Here is a 17928-nt window from a genome sequence, read left to right as displayed (position 1 = left end):
TTTTTTAGCGTCAAAAGGAAACTTTGCTTGTCTGAAATTCCGTCTCTGAGGAAACAAAATTCTTCTTTCAGTGTAGGGACAACGAAATCTTAAACAACAGAAAATGTTTAATAAATAACTCTAATTACCGCTTTTCCTTTCTTTCATAGTCGTTTTACTTTTTGTTTTTGGGTGTACAAGAAATAGTTGTTGGCAAAAAGTGCTAATATTCTTTTTTTATAGATTGATGCTTTTTAAATTCGCTGATAAAATAAAAACCCAAATTGGCATCATTGGTTGTGTTGAAAATGCGCTGTGAGCAAATAGAGAGCAAGAGAGTCTTTTAACATGAAAAAAAAAAAACAATAGAAAATTTTCATATGACGAAGGCTAAGCAGAATCTCACATAAAAACGTCAAAGGCTGGCATGGGTAGATAATTGAAGTGAGCTGCCAGTGTATGTGTGTGAGTGTTTTGTATGGATGATTGCTTAAATTCAACTTTTGTGGCACTCATGCATTCATTCAGTTAGTAGCCGTAAGATCATCTTGCGTGCCGGTTGTATAGCGGATAAAAAGTCCCTTGGTGAATTTAGTGAATATTGAATAGTAAAGAGAAAACCTAAAAAACAAGTTCGTGAAACCTCTCCCCCTCACAAATATAAATAAGTGATGCCCCGTATTCACGTATGTGTACGGTTTGATTACAAGTGTAGTTAAACTTCCTATAACAAAACAAACAAAAAATTGGAAATAAAATTAAATATCTCCGTTCCTAGAGTAAAATTAAATAAAATAACATTTTTAATACACATTCCTAAAAAAAAAAACTAATAAAAGATATAAATCAATAAAATATCAACAATATTTATATTTTTCTAAAATAAATTATTAATAAAAAAAAAAAATAGAAATATATATTTATAAATAAAAGACAAAATTCATTAAATGTATCTAACAACAAAAAATGAGATATATCAAATTCTAAAGTTAACAAATCCAAAAAAGAAATACAAAAATATATTTTCTAAAATAAATTTAATTGTTTAGTGTTTCGATAATTTCATTTGCATTTGTAGACAATTACAAATATATATATACCACACAACACAAGTGCATCTGCTTATGATAAAAGCTAAATAAAATTGAAATGAAATAATAAGAGCGGGTTGAAAAAAAAATAGATTAAAAATTATCAAAACTGCAAGAAAAAAAAAATTGTGAAACTCAATAGTGAGACTGGCATCATAAACATAGTTGTGGATTAAATAAAGCTCCATAGCTTCCTCAAATCTTCATATAACCAAGTAAGTAACAAAAATATATACCCTACATCCGGTATCAACTTACATATTGAATTTATCAGAAGTTTTATTGCCTACACTGAAATATTTACCAAATACACAAAAAAAGTAAACTGGTTTTATAGAAAGATGGAACTAAATCGTGCGAAAATTGAACTAAATTGTACTCCACATTTTGAGATTTCCACAAAGCGCTGTTAAAACCAGGAATATTTAATGCCTACCAGGACAAACAAACAAAGAATGTCATTTTAATTATAAGAAAATTTCAAGTCTTATCTTCAAACATTTTTTTAACTAAATTTAGGACACGAATCCTGGAAATTTTCGTCTCTCCGTTTTTGAACCAAACCAAATCTTCCTTGAAGTAAGGAAAAAAAATGATTTAAAGAATTCCTCTGCACTCAGTGATATGAGAGAAGTTTGCCACTGTGGTATCTCAATGGACTCAATAGTCTAAGTCAGCCTGAAATATCAGGTTGCCATCTAGTCTAGCCTTGTACACTGAAAAAAAAAAATAACAAAATGCAAAGATTTCGACTATCTCTTAAGGATTTTGGTAATGATTCCGAACTAAAGATGCGGCTTTTTATACCCTTCACCACTACTGTGGAACAGGGTATTATAAGTTTGTGCATTTGTATGTAACGCCAAGAAGGAAAAGTCTGAGACCCATCGTTTAGTATACCGATCGTCTTAGAATTAAATTCTGAGTCGATTTAGCGATGTCCGTCTGTCTGTCTGTCTGTCTGTTGATGTATTTTTGTGTACAAAGTACAGCTCGCAGTTTTGGTCCGATTATCCTAAAATTTGGTATAGTGTCCTGTTTCGGCTCAAAGACGATCCCTATTGATTTTGGAAAAAATCGGTTCAGATTTAGATATAGCTGCCATATATGTTTTTCACCGATCTGGTCATAATTGGCGTGTATATCAACCGATCTTCCTCAAATTCCGTACATCCGAATATTTTATGAGTCTCGAAAAACTTGCAAAATATCAGCCAAATCGGTTCAGATTTAGATATAGCTCCCATATATAGCTTTCGCCCGATTTACACTCATATGACCACAGAGGCCAATTTTTTGCTCCGATTTAGATGAAATTTTGCGCAGGCAGTAAAATTAGCATTGTAGCTATGCGTGCCAAATTTGGTTGATATCGGTTCAGATTTAGATATAGCTCCAATATATAGCTTTCGGCCGATTTACACTCATATGACCACAGAGGCCAATTTTTTGCTCCGATTTAGTTGAAATTTTGCACAGGGAGTAGAATTAGCATTATAGCTATGTGTGCTAAATTTGGTTGATATCGGTTCAGATTTAGATATAGCTCCAATATATAGCTTTCGGCCGATTTACACTCATATGACCACAGAGGCCAATTTTTTGCTCCGATTTAGTTGAAATTTTGCACAGGGAGTAGAATTAGCATTATAGCTATGCGTGCTAAATTTGGTTGAAATCGGTTCAGATTTAGATATATCTCCCATATATAGCTTTCGCCCGATTTCCACTCGTATGACCACAGAGGCAAATTTTTAAATCCGATTTAGTTGAAATTTTGCACAGGGAGTAGACTTGGCATTGTTGCTATGCGTGCCAAATTTGGTTGAAATCGGTTCAGATTTAGATATAGCTCCCATATATAGCTTTCGCCCGATTTAGACTCATATGACCACAGAGGCCGATTTTTAACTCCGATTCAGTTGAAATTTTGCACAGGGAGTAGAATTAGCATTGTTGCTATGCCTGCCAAATTTGGTTGAAATCGGTTCAGATTTAGATATAGCTCCCATATATATGTTTTTCTGATTTCGACAAAAATGGTCAAAATACCAACATTTTCCTTGTAAAATCGCCACTGCTTAGTCGAAAAGTTGTGAAAATGACTCTAATTTTCCTAAACTTCTAATACAAATATATCGAGCGATAAATCATAAATAAACTTTTGCTTCAAGCATATACATTTTTGGGTATTGCCCAAACATTTATATGTTTGATCTCTTCCAATATATAATATGTTTGAAAGCATATTGGTCTAAACAATATATGTTTGGGTAGTCTAAGTTCCAAACATTTTGTATTTTTGCATCCAAATTCAATAATGTTGTCTTCCAAAAAACAATATGTTATTATGTGAACATATAATATGTTTGGAAGCATTTTGCACCCAAAAATATTATATGCTTAAAAAAAAATTCTCCCAAACAATATTGTGCTCAAAATTTTATTTATTTATTTATATATTTACAATCATAATGAATTATGAAAATAAACAGGTAATATAGGTGCTAACAACATAGGTTTTCGACCTGAATGCTCAAAATTTTGTTTCTGCCCAATTGTATATTCCCCCACATCTTTCTCACTTCCACGAGATTTTTTAGTTCTTAGCACCTTTTTCTGCAATACAAACATTGTAGAAGAAATTATTCAATTGTATGATTTTTTTTATTTTAATTTTACCTTTTGCCGGACGGGGATTCGAACAGCGCACCACACAGTTTGTAAGGATCAAAGAAGTAGCTGATCAATTGCCCAAGGAAAAATAAAATGTTAATTTTGTAATAACAAGCAACAACCACCAACTTAATTCACTATCGCTCCCTGTTAAATAGCGCTCCAAGCTACTAAACACATATATGTTTATAGGCTATTTCTAAATTAATATATGTTTGCATCTAAGCATATTATATTTACAAACATTTTATGTCCCAAACATAATATGTTCTAACATATTAACATATATGCCCCAAACATGTTATGCTAGTTTATGAACATTATATGCTTGCACTCAAAAATATTGTGTTTAAAAATTTGTGTTCCAAACATATAATGTTTATAGCCAAACATATGAAAAACAGTCTTTTTCATCCGTGTAGGATCAATAAAGTTAAAATTAGGATACATATCTTATTTATCTTTTATTTATTTATTCATTAATGTCTATGGATGGATATAAATTTCCTTACAGACAAACAAGAAATGCTTAAAACTAGAAATATATAAAATCGAGTTATCATCCTATTATGTGTGTGAAGATAAATTTTAAAATTTAACTTTAACAGAGCAATTTTAACAGGTTAACAGAGCTATGTTAACGGTTAACAGAGCTCTTTTGTGTTAAAAAATAGCGCATTTGAATTTAATTTTAGATTAAAACTTAAAAAATGGCGTTGTATGTGCATTGCAATTAAAAAAAAACAAATCAATAATAATAGAAAACACAATGAGTAATAACTAACTTAAAGGAATATTAGGAATATATATCTCAGAACTGTTAAAGAATGGCTGGTTGCAAAAATAAGTGGTAATAAATTGATTTGTTTAAAGTATGAAATTGGAGATAGATAGGTTGATAAAACTGGTACCACATATAGCTCTCGTCGAGTGCTATCAGAAAGTACAAGAGTTAAATTCCAAATTCATTTCAGATGTGAGAAATTTTGATTCGAAAGTTAAATTTTAGAAATCTAAAATGGCCCACTGTGCTGGAATGGAACAAGATAGGTTAATGAAACTGGTACCACATATAGCCCTCGTCGAGTGCTATCGGAATATATACGTGTTGTATTCCGAATCCATTTCAGATTCGAGCAATTTTGAATGTAAAGTTAAATGATAAAAATCTAAAGTGGCCCACTGTGCTGGATTACAAATAGATAGGTAAATGAAACTGGTACCACATATAGGCCTTGTTGGGCGCTATTAGAATCTACAAGAGTTATATTCCGAATCCATTTCAGATTCGAGAAATTTTGACTCTAAAATTAAATTTTAAAAATATAAAATGGCCCACTGTACTGGAATGGAAAAAGATAGGTCAATGAAACTGGTACCACATATAGCCCTCGTCGAGAGCTATCAGAATATATAAGCATTATAATTCAAGTCCATTTCAGATTCGAGAAATTTTGATTCAAAAGAAAAATTTTATAAATATGAAATGGCCCACTGTGCTGGAATGGAGAATGATAGGCCACTGAAACTGGTTTCACATATAGCCCTCGTCGAGAGCTATTAGAATGTATAATCATTACATTCCAAATTCATTTCAAATTCAAGAAATTTTGAAATTAAAGTTAAATTTAAATTTGAAAAATATAAACTGGCCCACTGTGCTGGACACGAAAAAGATAGGTCAACCAAACTTCTACCACAAATAGCCCTTGTCGAGTGCTATAAGAATCTATAGGCATTATATTCCGAATCCATTTCAGATTCGAGAAATTTTGAAATTAAAGTTAAATTTTAAAAGTCTGAAATGGCCCACTGTGCTGTGGAATGGGGGAAAGATAGGTCAATGAAACTGGTACCACATATAGCCTTCGTCGAGAGGTATCAGAATATATAATTGCTATATTCTAAATTTATTTCGAAATATTGTCAAAATTAGAAATAAATTACGAAATATTTTCCTTTTGCAATTTAACTCTGTAACTGTGTAGCAAAATGTGTTAAACCTCGCTGTTATTAATATAACATAACATACTTTACTCTGAGAGTCGCTCTCTTGATTCGACACTCAACAGATGTTGTGAAAATAACATAGTAGCACCATTACCTCATGTATTTTTGAAGTTAAATTTTAAAATAGAAAAATTCAATTTTTTCAAAATCGTTAAAAGATAGGCAAATGAAATTAACGTCAATAATAGCTCTTATCAAGATCTATCAGAATATGTAAACATTATATTCCGAATCCATTTCAGATTTGAGAAATTTTGACTCTAAAATTAAATTTTAAAAATCTAAAATGGCCCACCGTGCTGGAATGGGAAAAGATAGGTTAATGAAACTGGTAGTACAAATAGCCCTCGTCGAGAGCTATCAGAATTTATAAGCATTATATTCCAAATCCATTTCAGATTCGAAAAATTTTGAAATTAAAGTTAAATTTTAAAAATCCAAAATGGCCCACTGTGCTGGAATGGGGAAAGATAGGTTAATGAAACTGGTAGCACATATAGCCCTCGTCGAGAGCTATCAGAATTTATAAGCATTATATTCCAAATCAATTTCAGATGCGAGAAATTTTGAAATTAAAGTTAAATTTTAAAAATAGGATATGGCCCATTGTGCTGAAATGGAGAAAGATAGGTCAATAAGACTGGTCCCACATATAGCCCTCGTCGAGAGCTATCAGAATATATAAGCATTATATTCCGAATAAATTTCAGATTGGAGAAAGCGTGAAATTAAAGTTAAATTTTAAAAATTTAAATGGCCCACTGTGCTGGACACGAAAAAGATAGGTTCATAAAACTGGTACCACTTATAGCCCTCGTCGGGAGCTATCATAATATGTAAGCATTATATTCCGAATCCATTTCAGATTTGAGAAATTTTGAATGTGAAATTATATGATAAAAATTTAAAGTGGCCCACTGGCCGGACTGCAAATAGATAGGTAACTGAAACTGGTAGCACATATAGTCCTCGTTGAGTACTATCAAAATATATAATTGTAATATTCTAAATTTATTTCGAAATATTGCGAAAATTAATAAAAAAATAGACACATTTTCCTTTTAAAATATACCTCTGTGACTGTTTAGCAAAATATGTTAACCGTCTCTATAATTAAAATAACATAACATACTTTACTATGAGACTCGCTCTCTTGTTTTGTTTACAGATTCGACTCTTAACAGATGTTGTGAAAACAACATAGCAGTGTCTCCCCATTACCTCATGTATTTTTGAAGTTAAATTTTAAAATAGAAAAATTCAATTTTTTCAAAATCGTAAAAAGATAGGCGAATGAAATTAACGTCAATAATAGTTCTTATCTAGATCTATCAGAATATGTAAGCAGTATATTCCGAATCCATTTCAGATTGGAGAAATTTTGACTCTAAAATTAAATTTTAAAAATCTAAAATGGCCCACTGTGGTGGACACGAAAAAGATAGGTTAATGAAACTAGTACCATATATAACCCTCGTCGAGAGATATTAGAATCTATAAGCATTATATTCCAAATCCATTTCAGATTCGAGAAATTTTGAAATTAAAGTTAAATTTTAAAAATCTCAAATGGCCCACTGTGCTGGAATGGGGAAAGATAGGTTAATGAAACTGGTACCACATATAGCCCTCGTCGAGAGCTATTAGAGTATATAGGCGTTATATTCCAAATCCATTTCAGATTCGAGAAAATTTGAAATTAAAGTTAAATTTTAAAAATATGAAATGGCCCACTGTGCTGGAATGGAGAAAGATAGGTTAATGAAACTGGTAGCACATATAGCCCTCGTCGAGAGCTATCAGAATTTATAAGCATTATATTCGAAATCAATTTCAGATGCGAGAAATTTTGAAATTAAAGTAAAATTTTAAAAATCCAAAATGGCCCACTGTGCTGGAATGGGGAAAGATAGGTTAATGAAACTGGGAGCACATATAGCCCTCGTCGAGAGCTATCAGAATTTATAAGCATTATATTCCAAATCAATTTCAGATTCGAGAAATTTTGAAATTAAAGTTAAATTTTAAAAATAGGATATGGCCCATTGTGCTGAAATGGAGAAAGATAGGTCAATAAGACTGGTCCCACATATAGCCCTCGTCGAGAGCTATCAGAATATATAAGCATTATATTCCGAATGACTTTCAGATTGGAGAAAGCGTGAAATTAAAGTTAACTTTTAAAAATTTAAATGGCCCACTGTGCTGGACACGAAAAAGATAGGTTCATAAAACTGGTACCACTTATAGCCCTCGTCGGGAGCTATCATAATATGTAAGCATTATATTCCGAATCCATTTCAGATTTGAGAAATTTTGTAACTGAAACTGGTAGCACATATAGTCCTCGTTGAGTACTATCAAAATATATAATTGTAATATTCTAAATTTATTTCGAAATATTGCGAAAATTAATAAAAAAATAGACACATTTTCCTTTTAAAATATACCTCTGTGACTGTTTAGCAAAATATGTTAACCGTCTCTATAATTAAAATAACATAACATACTTTACTATGAGACTCGCTCTCTTGTTTTGTTTACAGATTCGACTCTTAACAGATGTTGTGAAAACAACATAGCAGTGTCTCCCCATTACCTCATGTATTTTTGAAGTTAAATTTTAAAATAGAAAAATTCAATTTTTTCAAAATCGTAAAAAGATAGGCGAATGAAATTAACGTCAATAATAGTTCTTATCTAGATCTATCAGAATATGTAAGCAGTATATTCCGAATCCATTTCAGATTGGAGAAATTTTGAATATAAAGTTAAATTTTAAAAATCTCAAATGACCCACTGTGGTGGACACGAAAAAGATAGGTTAATGAAACTAGTACCATATATAACCCTCGTCGAGAGCTATTAGAATATATAAGCATTATATTCCAAATCCATTTCAGATTCGAGAAATTTTGAAACTAAAGTTAAATTTTAAAAATCTCAAATGGCCCACTGTGCTGGAATGGGGAAAGATAGGTTAATGAAACTGATACCACATATAGCCCTCGTCGAGAGCTATTGGAATATATAAGCATTATATTCCAAATCCATTTCAGATTCGAGAAATTTTGACTCTAAAATTAAATTTTAAAAAATCTCAATGGCCACTGTGTTGGAATGGGGAAAGATAGGTTAATGAAACTGGTAGCACATATAGCCCTCGTTGAGAGCTATCAGAATTTATAAGCACTATATTCCAAATCCATTTCAAATGTCAAGAAATTTGAAATTAAAGTTAAATTTTAAAAAATCTCAAATGACCCACTGTGGTGGACACGAAAAAGATAGGTTCATAAAACTGGTACCATATATAGCCCTCGTCGAGAGCAATCAGAATACATACGCGTTGTATTCCGAATCCATTTCAGATTCGAGAAATTTTGAAATTAAAGTTAAATTTTAATAATCTCAAAATGGCCCACTGTGCTGGAATGGGGAAAGATAGGTTAATGAAACTGATACCACATATAGCCCTCGTCAGAGCTATTGGAATATATAAGCATTATATTCCAAATCCATTTCAGATTCGAGAAATTTTGAAATTAAAGTTAAATTTTAAAAATCTCAAATGGCCCACTGTGCTGGAATGGGGAAGATAGGTTAATGAAACTTTAAATTTTTATCATATAATTTTACATTCAAAATTTCTCAAATCTGAAATGGATTCGGAATATAATGCTTACATATTATGATAGCTCCCGACGAGGGCTATAAGTGGTACCAGTTTTATGAACCTATCTTTTTCGTGTCCAGCACAGTGGGCCATTTAAATTTTTAAAATTTAACTTTAATTTCACGCTTTCTCCAATCTGAAATTTATTCGGAATATAATGCTTATATATTCTGATAGCTCTCGACGAGGGCTATATGTGGGACCAGTCTTATTGACCTATCTTTCTCCATTTCAGCATACCATATTTTTAAAATTTAACTTTAATTTCAAAATTTCTCGAATCTGAAATTGATTTGGAATATAATGCTTATAAATTCTGATAGCTCTCGACGAGGGCTATATGTGGTACCAGTTTCATTGACCTATCTTTCTCCATTCCAGCACAGTAGGCCATTTCATATTTTTAAAATTTAACTTTAATTTCAAATTTTCTCGAATCTGAAATGGATTTGGAATATAATGCTTATATATTCTAATAGCTATCGACGAGGGTTATATATGGTACTAGTTTCATTAACCTATCTTTCCCCATTCCATCACAGTGGGCCATTTGAGATTTTTAAAATTTAATTTTAATTTCAAAATTTCTCGAATCTGAAATGGATTTGCAATATAATGCTTATATATTCTAATAGCTCTCGACGAGGGTTATATATGGTACTAGTTTCATAAACCTATCTTTTTCGTGTCCACCACAGTGGGTCATTTGAGATTTTTAAAATTTAACTTTATATTCACAATTTCTCCAATCTCAAATGGATTCGGAATATAATGCTTACATATTCTGATAGATCTAGATAATAACTATTATTGACGTTAATTTCAATCGCCTATCTTTTAACGATTTTGAAAAAATTGAATTTTTCTATTTTAAAATTTAACTTCAAAAATACATGAGGTAATGGTGCTACTATGTTATTTTCACAACATCTGTTGAGTGTCGAATCAAGAGAGCGACTCTCAGAGTAAAGTATGTTATGTTATATTAATAACAGCGAGGTTTAACACATTTTGCTACACAGTTACAGAGGTAAATTTCAAAAGGAAAATATGTCGTAATTTATGTCTAATTTTGACAATATTTCGAAATAAATTTAGAATATAGCAAATATATATTCTGATAGCTCTCAACGAGGGCTATATGTGGTACCAGTTTCATTGACCTATCTTTCTCCATTCCAGCACAGTGGGCCATTTCATATTTTTAAAATTGAACTTTAATTTCAAAATTTCTCGAATCTGAAATGGATTTGGTATATAACGCTTATATACTCTAATAGCTCTCGACGAGGGGTATATGTGGTACCAGTTTCATTGACCTATCTTTCTCCATTCCAGGGGAGCCACCGTGGTGCAATGGTTAGCATGCCCGCCTTGCATACACAAGGTCGTGGGTTCGATTCCTGCTTCGACCGAACACCAAAAAGTTTTTCAGCGGTGGATTATCCCACCTCAGTAATGCTGGTGACATTTCTGAGGGTTTCAAAGCTTCTCTAAGTGGTTTCGCTGCAATGTGGAACGCCGTTCGGACTCGGCTATAAAAAGGAGGTCCCTTGTCATTGAGCTTAACATGGAATCGGGCAGCACTCAGTGATAAGAGAGAAGTTCACCAATGTGGTATCACAATGGACTGAATAGTCTAAGTGAGCCTGATACATCGGGCTGCCACCTAACCTAACCTAACCTAACCTTCCCCATTCCAGCACAGTGGGCCATTTTTGATTTTTAAAATTTAACTTTAATTTCAAAATTTCTCGAATCTGAAATTGATTTGGAATATAGTGCTTATAAATTCTGATAGCTCTCGGCGAGGGCTATATGTACTACCAGTTTCATTAACCTATCTTTTCCCATTCCAGCACAGCGGGCCATTTTTTATTTTTAAAATTTAATTTTAGAGTCACAATTTCTCGAATCTGAAATGGATTCGGAATGTAACGCTTATATATTCTGCTAGCTCTCGACGAGGGCTATATGTGGAAGCAGTTTTATTGTCCTATCTTTCTCCATTTCAGCACAATGGGCCATACCATATTTTTAAAATTTAACTTTAATTTCAAAATTTTTCGAATCTCAAATGGATTTGGAATATAATTCTTATAAATTCTGATAGCTCTCGACGAGGGCTATATGTGCTACCAGTTTCAGTAACCTATCTTTTCCCATTCCAGCACAGTGGGCCACTTTAGATTTTTAAAATTTAATTTTAGAGGCAAAATTTCTCAAATCTGAAATGGATTCCGAATATAATGTTTACATATTCTCATAGATTCAGATAAGAGCTATTATTGACGTTAATTTCATTCGCCTATCTTTTAACGATTTTGAAAAAATTGAATTTTTCTATTTTAAAATTTAACTTCAAAAATACATGAGGTAATGGTGAGACACTGCTATGTTATTTTCACAACATCTGTTGAGAGTCGAATCAAGAGAGCGACTCTCAGAGTAAAGTATGTTATGTCATATTAATAACAGCGAGGTTTAACACATTTTGCTACACAGGTACAGAGGTAAATTTCAAAAGGAAAATATGTCGTAATTTATTTCTAATTTTGACAATATTTCGAAATAAATTTAGAATATAGCAATTATATATTCTGATACCTCTCGACGAAGGTTATATGTGGTACCAGTTTCATTGACCTGTCTTTCCCCCATTCCACAGCACAGTGGGCCATTTCAGACTTTTAAAATTTAACTTTAATTTCAAAATTTCTCGAATCTGAAATGGATTCGGAATATAATGCCTATAGATTCTTATAGCACTCGACAAGGGCTATTTGTGGTAGAAGTTTGGTTGACCTATCTTTTTCGTGTCCAGCACAGTGGGCCAGTTTATATTTTTCAAATTTAAATTTAACTTTAATTTCAAAATTTCTTGAATTTGAAATGAATTTGGAATGTAATGATTATACATTCTAATAGCTCTCGACGAGGGCTATATGTGAAACCAGTTTCAGTGGCCTATCATTCTCCATTCCAGCACAGTGGGCCATTTCATATTTATAAAATTTTTCTTTTGAATCAAAATTTCTCGAATCTGAAATGGACTTGAATTATAATGCTTATATATTCTGATAGCTCTCGACGAGGGCTATATGTGGTACCAGTTTCATTGACCTATCTTTTTCCATTCCAGTACAGTGGGCCATTTTAGATTTTTAAAATTTAATTTTAGAGTCAAAATTTCTCGAATCTGAAATGGATTCGGAATATAACTCTTGTAGATTCTAATAGCGCACAAAAAGGCCTATATGTGGTACCAGTTTCATTTACCTATCTATTTGTAATCCAGCACAGTGGGCCACTTTAGATTTTTATCATTTATACATTTTACATTCAAAATTGCTCGAATCTGAAATGGATTCGGAATACAACACGTATATATTCTGATAGCTCTCGACGAGGGCTATATGTGGTACCAGTTTCATTAACCTATCTTTTTCCATTCCAGCACAGTGGGCCATTCCAGATTTCTAAAATTTCAAAATTTCTCGCATCTGAAATGAATTTGGAATATAACTCTTGTACTTTCTGATAGCACTCGACGAGAGCTATATGTGGTACCAGTTTTATCAACCTATCTATCTCCAATTTCATACTTTAAACAAATCAATTTATTACCACTTATTTTTGCAACCAGCCATTCTTTAACAGTTCTGAGATATATATCCTAAAATTCCTTTAAGTTAGTTATTACTCATTGTGTTTTCTATTATTATTGAGTTGTTTTTTTTAATTTTAATGCACATACAACGCCATTTTTTAAGTTTTAATCTAAAATTAAATTCAAATTTCCAATTTTTTTACATAAAAGAGCTCTGTTAACCGTTAACATAGCTCTGTTAACCTGTTAAAATTGCTCTGTTAAAGTTAAATTTTAAAATTTATCTTCACACACATCATCCTATTTTTGCGATATATTAGGAAAACAATTCATGTACAAACAAATGTCAGTTTAAAAAAATTTTCTTATGTATACTTCCAAGTAAAAAATTTTTCTTAATTCTAAGAAAAAAAAAACTATTTAGTACACTGTGAAAAGTAGACACCACGGTCGCCTAAATATTGTCCACATTTGAAAAGTGTCCAGTTATGAGAGTTTAATTAACAACTGTCCACTTTTGGAAAGTGTTCGTGTTTTAGAGTGTCCAAGTTTGAGAGGTTTCACTGTATCACAAAAAGAGAATGGAAATTCGATGAGTGAGATATGCATTAGATAGGGTCACGAAAAAAAGTTGATGCGGTCACCCCCCAGTTTTGTAGCATATTCGAAGACAATTTTAGAACACCAAAACTTTTTTTCCGTGCACCCTATGACCCCCCGAAATGCAATTTATTGTGCTGTGTCGTCATTTGAAGTCCGATCGAAAAGAAACGCATATCGTTGTTCGTGGTTGATCAGGGGCTATATTTCGTGCATTGGTTATTTTTGACTCCGACGTCAAATTTGATTTTTAATTTTTTTATTTCGCTTCATATATCCCTATGATGCCCATTTCTGATAACCATTATAAAGATCTGAACAAAATATGAAACTTTTGCTTTTGAAGTATTTACTTATATTCATAAACAAAAAAGTTACAGAGATTTAGAAAAGTCAATAGGTCACCCTACACACCACCAAATAGTTTTTGCTGTGTTGTTGAAACCACATGCACATCGTTATTCACATCTACGAAATTAATTTATAAGGCATTTAGAACACAAAACCTGTTTATCTGTAAATTTCTAACGGTAACTTTGTAACATACTCGTTGTTTGCACTACGGCATTTTCTGCGTTATGCAAAGTGCTTTTGCTAGAACAATTTGTGCAAAGTGTTTTTGCTAGAACAATTTGAGAGCCTACTGTTTTAAAATTCTAACAATCACTTTCGCTACATGATTTTTTAAGTCTGTCCATATTTTTGTGACCTATTGACTTTTTAAAATCTCTGTAACTTTTTTGTTTATGAATATAAGTAAATACTTCAAAGGCAAAAGTTTCATATTTTGTTAAAATCTTTATAATGCACACAAAAAAATTTCACGAAAATTTTTCCAATTAAAATTTTAATTGAGTTTTAAAAAATATTCAATTAAAAATTTAATTGATTCAACAAATTTTTTAATTGAAACAAAAACTAATCACAAAAATAATAGTATCAATTAATTTTTTAATTGGATCAATTAACTTTTTAATTGACCTTCAATTAATTGTTTAATTGATACTATCATTTCTGTGATTGAAGACATTTCAATTAAAAATTAATTGGATCAATTAATTTCGTAATTGAATCAGAAAAAAAAATTTTTGTGTGTGGTTATCAGAAATGGGCATCAAAGGGTATACGAAGCGAAATAAAAAAATTAAAAATCAAATTTGACGTCGGAGTCAAAATGATATATAGCCCCTGATCAACCACGAACAACGATATGCTTTTCTTTTCGATCGGACTTCAAATGACGACACAGCACAATAAATTGTATTTCTGAAATTGTCTTCGAATATGCTACAAAACTGGGGGGTGACCGCATTAACTTTATTTTTTCCTTTAGGTCGTGACCCTATCTAATATGCATCCCAATTTTGATTTTTTTGATCTAGGACTTAAAGCTAGAAAGGTCCCACAATTGGTCGATTTTTTCGGTTTGTTAGATTGGTAGAATTCTTGATGTTTTGGCAGATTTTCCATAATATTCCTATAGGACTAAGAGGTGCTATATACATTATCTATAGGAATAAACTTTTGAAAAATTTTCTATAGAAATAACATTTTGACACATTTTTCTATAGAAATAAAATCTTCACAAAATTTTCTATAGAAATAAAAATTTTTTGTTTTGTAGTTTTTTGGTAAAATTTTCTCTAAATTGTGGTAGATTATTTTTGGCTCGAGTGGCTACAGTGATGTTAAACCGTATAACCTCAAAAATGTCAAACCTTACGATAAAGCTGACAGTTGGCAGATTGCAACACTAGGTTGCCTAATCCCGAAATATAAAAGGTAACTCTCATATGATGATTAATTCCGTTAAAACAAACGAAATTTATTACTCTTTCAATTTGAATAAACGTTTTAATTGGAAATATTTTGGTGGCATTTTTCCCATCCACAAATTAATAGAATTTAATTTATTCCAAAACGTGTGATTACCACCTGCCAATCCCCTGCCTGTAACAACTGCTGATTCATAGATGTTTGTTACGATGTAGTCTAGGTGTAATATTTCTGGTAGTCACATTGACGTGAGGATCGAACCAAGCATCACATAGTGGTAATGTATACACTTTGATTTTATTTGTCACATAGTATAATTTGGCTCATATATTAAATGAAAAGTTTTTTGTTGTTATATCTAGCATTAGATTCAAGAATTTTGCATTCATTTGAGTTCATAACAGCCGTGCTGCGTATTCTGTGATGTCTATAGCCTTGTCGCAGTGGGCACGTGAACGTATGGCAAGTTGTGATTATTCCTCCCATTATGCTAGGTTCTTTTTCTATTGCTTACTTTTCTTTTGTGTTCTTGCATTTCTTAGGTCTTTTCGTCGTATATAACTTTGTCTTGCTCTCTACATACTGACACGCATATGTATAATTTTCTTGCGGTTGGGTGCCAGTGCGAAACTCCTTAGCTACGATGTTGATAAATATTTTTTTTTGTTTTTCATAACAAAAAAACGCTAAACTCGCATGCGTTTATCGGACATTAGGGTGTATTCATGCATTTGGCACAAGACAAAAGAAAAACCATCAAGGATAAAATTAAATATAATAAAATAAAATTAACTTAAACTAAATTTAAATTAAATTATTTAATTTAATTTAATTTAACTAACCCCCATTTTCATAAAGCTCCGTTAGTGTTCCGTTAACTAACCAACTTTTAAACCGTATTATAGACGAAGCTGTCATCTTGTCTTTATATTCAATAGGCCAGTTAGGAACTTAACTGACGAAAATTTTTCAGTTAAAATTAACCGGAGAGAAAATATTTGCAATATACTTTCTGTTAACTGGCAGTTAAAGCCTAACGGAGCTACATGAAACCGGCCGTAAATGGAAAAGAAAAGAAATGAAATGAAAAGAAATGTTCTACAATGAGTAGAGATATTGAAATAATATTATGAATTTTTTTCCATTTAAAATTTTAATTAAGCTTTAAAAAAATATTCAATTAAAAATTTTTTAGTTGAAACCAAAATCAATCACAAAAATTTTTTAATTGGATCAATTAATTTTTTTAATTGACTTTGGTGATTTATACTATCATTTCTGTGATTGAAGACATTTCAAGTAAAAATTAACTTGATCAATTAATTTCGTGATTGAAGACAAATTAATTTCGTGATTGTGCAGACAAATATCACCAAAATATTTCCAATTAAAAAGTTAATTGAAGTTAAAAAATTGAAGTTAACTTTTTAATCAAGATAGAAGCATTAATTTTTTTTTAACTTTTAATTACACAGTTATTTGATACAATTATATTTTTAATCAAACTGGAAGGACAAAGTCAGTTAAAAAGGTGGTGGAATTTTTTTTTAATTTGTAATTAGAAATTTTTTCAAACAATCAATCTTTTAATTGAGTATCAGCCGCCGCTGACAAAATTGGGTTGGCTGCATTCTTTGATCCACGGTAAGGGTATAACTACTTCGGTTTACCCGACTAATCCATGATTTCTTCTATTTAGTTCCATCTTTCCAGATCGTATCTATTTCTTTATCAGTACGCAATATGATAGAGTATCTATCTGTTGTGTTCTAAAGTCATGGAAAAATCATCGCTGTGTATACAAATCGACTAACGTTCGTTGAACTTTATGTGAATGCATATTCTTATGTGCCAATACCACAAACAAAATATTTACTCAAACATACATATATACTCATGGACACAATACGGTCTGCATTTCATGGATAGATTCATGAATAGCTGCATATTTGCAGATGTTTTTTTTTTGTGCTATTTAAGCCTATCCTAGATTCGTTACTACTCCAATTAGGAATGAGCCATGTTGCTGGCACTGTCAAAGAGGGCAAGGAACTGAATATATCTTAACATAAATAAATATTAGTTGAAAATTTTTGTGGGAAATACGGTTTTGTGCGACATGTTTGTTACAAGTAAAATAGAAGAGATTCACTCAGTTTAAGTTTTTATTATATCGCCTCTTTTGAAATAATGATCAAAAATAACATTAATATACAAGCCTTTTAAAAAAAGCGGTCATTGTATCCCTGAATTGTCCAACGATATAAGTTAAGGTGTTCGAAATTATTCGATTCAATTTAAAAATAATAAAAACCACATAAATTAAAAAAATGCCAAATTTTGTTCAGCCAGAAGATACTCTGAAAAATGGCGGCAAAAATTAAAGTTACTTACTTTTATTTATTAAGTTTTTTATCCATAGAGATATTTAAGGTTTACCTGTATCATTTTAGGTACTCCCAAATTACGTGGTGTATCAAATGCGGGCCTTAAAACTTGGGCAGAAGAAA

General features: G+C 31.5%; 1 protein-coding gene across 1 annotated transcript in view; it reads left to right on the top strand.

Moving 5' to 3' along the window:
* Positions 1 to 489: 489 nt before the first annotated feature.
* The window catches only part of LOC142233095 (uncharacterized), a 72837-nt gene continuing 55398 nt past the window's right edge, over positions 490 to 17928 (top strand). The window contains exons 1-2 of the mRNA XM_075303873.1: positions 490 to 665; positions 1029 to 1285. The gene's annotated coding sequence lies outside the window, so the exon portion shown is untranslated. The remainder of the gene's footprint in view (positions 666 to 1028; positions 1286 to 17928) is intronic.

Source organism: Haematobia irritans, chromosome 4, assembly GCF_050003625.1.
Source record: "Haematobia irritans isolate KBUSLIRL chromosome 4, ASM5000362v1, whole genome shotgun sequence".
Taxonomy (NCBI): Eukaryota; Metazoa; Arthropoda; class Insecta; order Diptera; family Muscidae; genus Haematobia; species Haematobia irritans.
The sequence above is the reverse complement of the archived record's forward strand: the minus strand, read 5'-3'. Positions and strand labels throughout refer to the sequence as shown.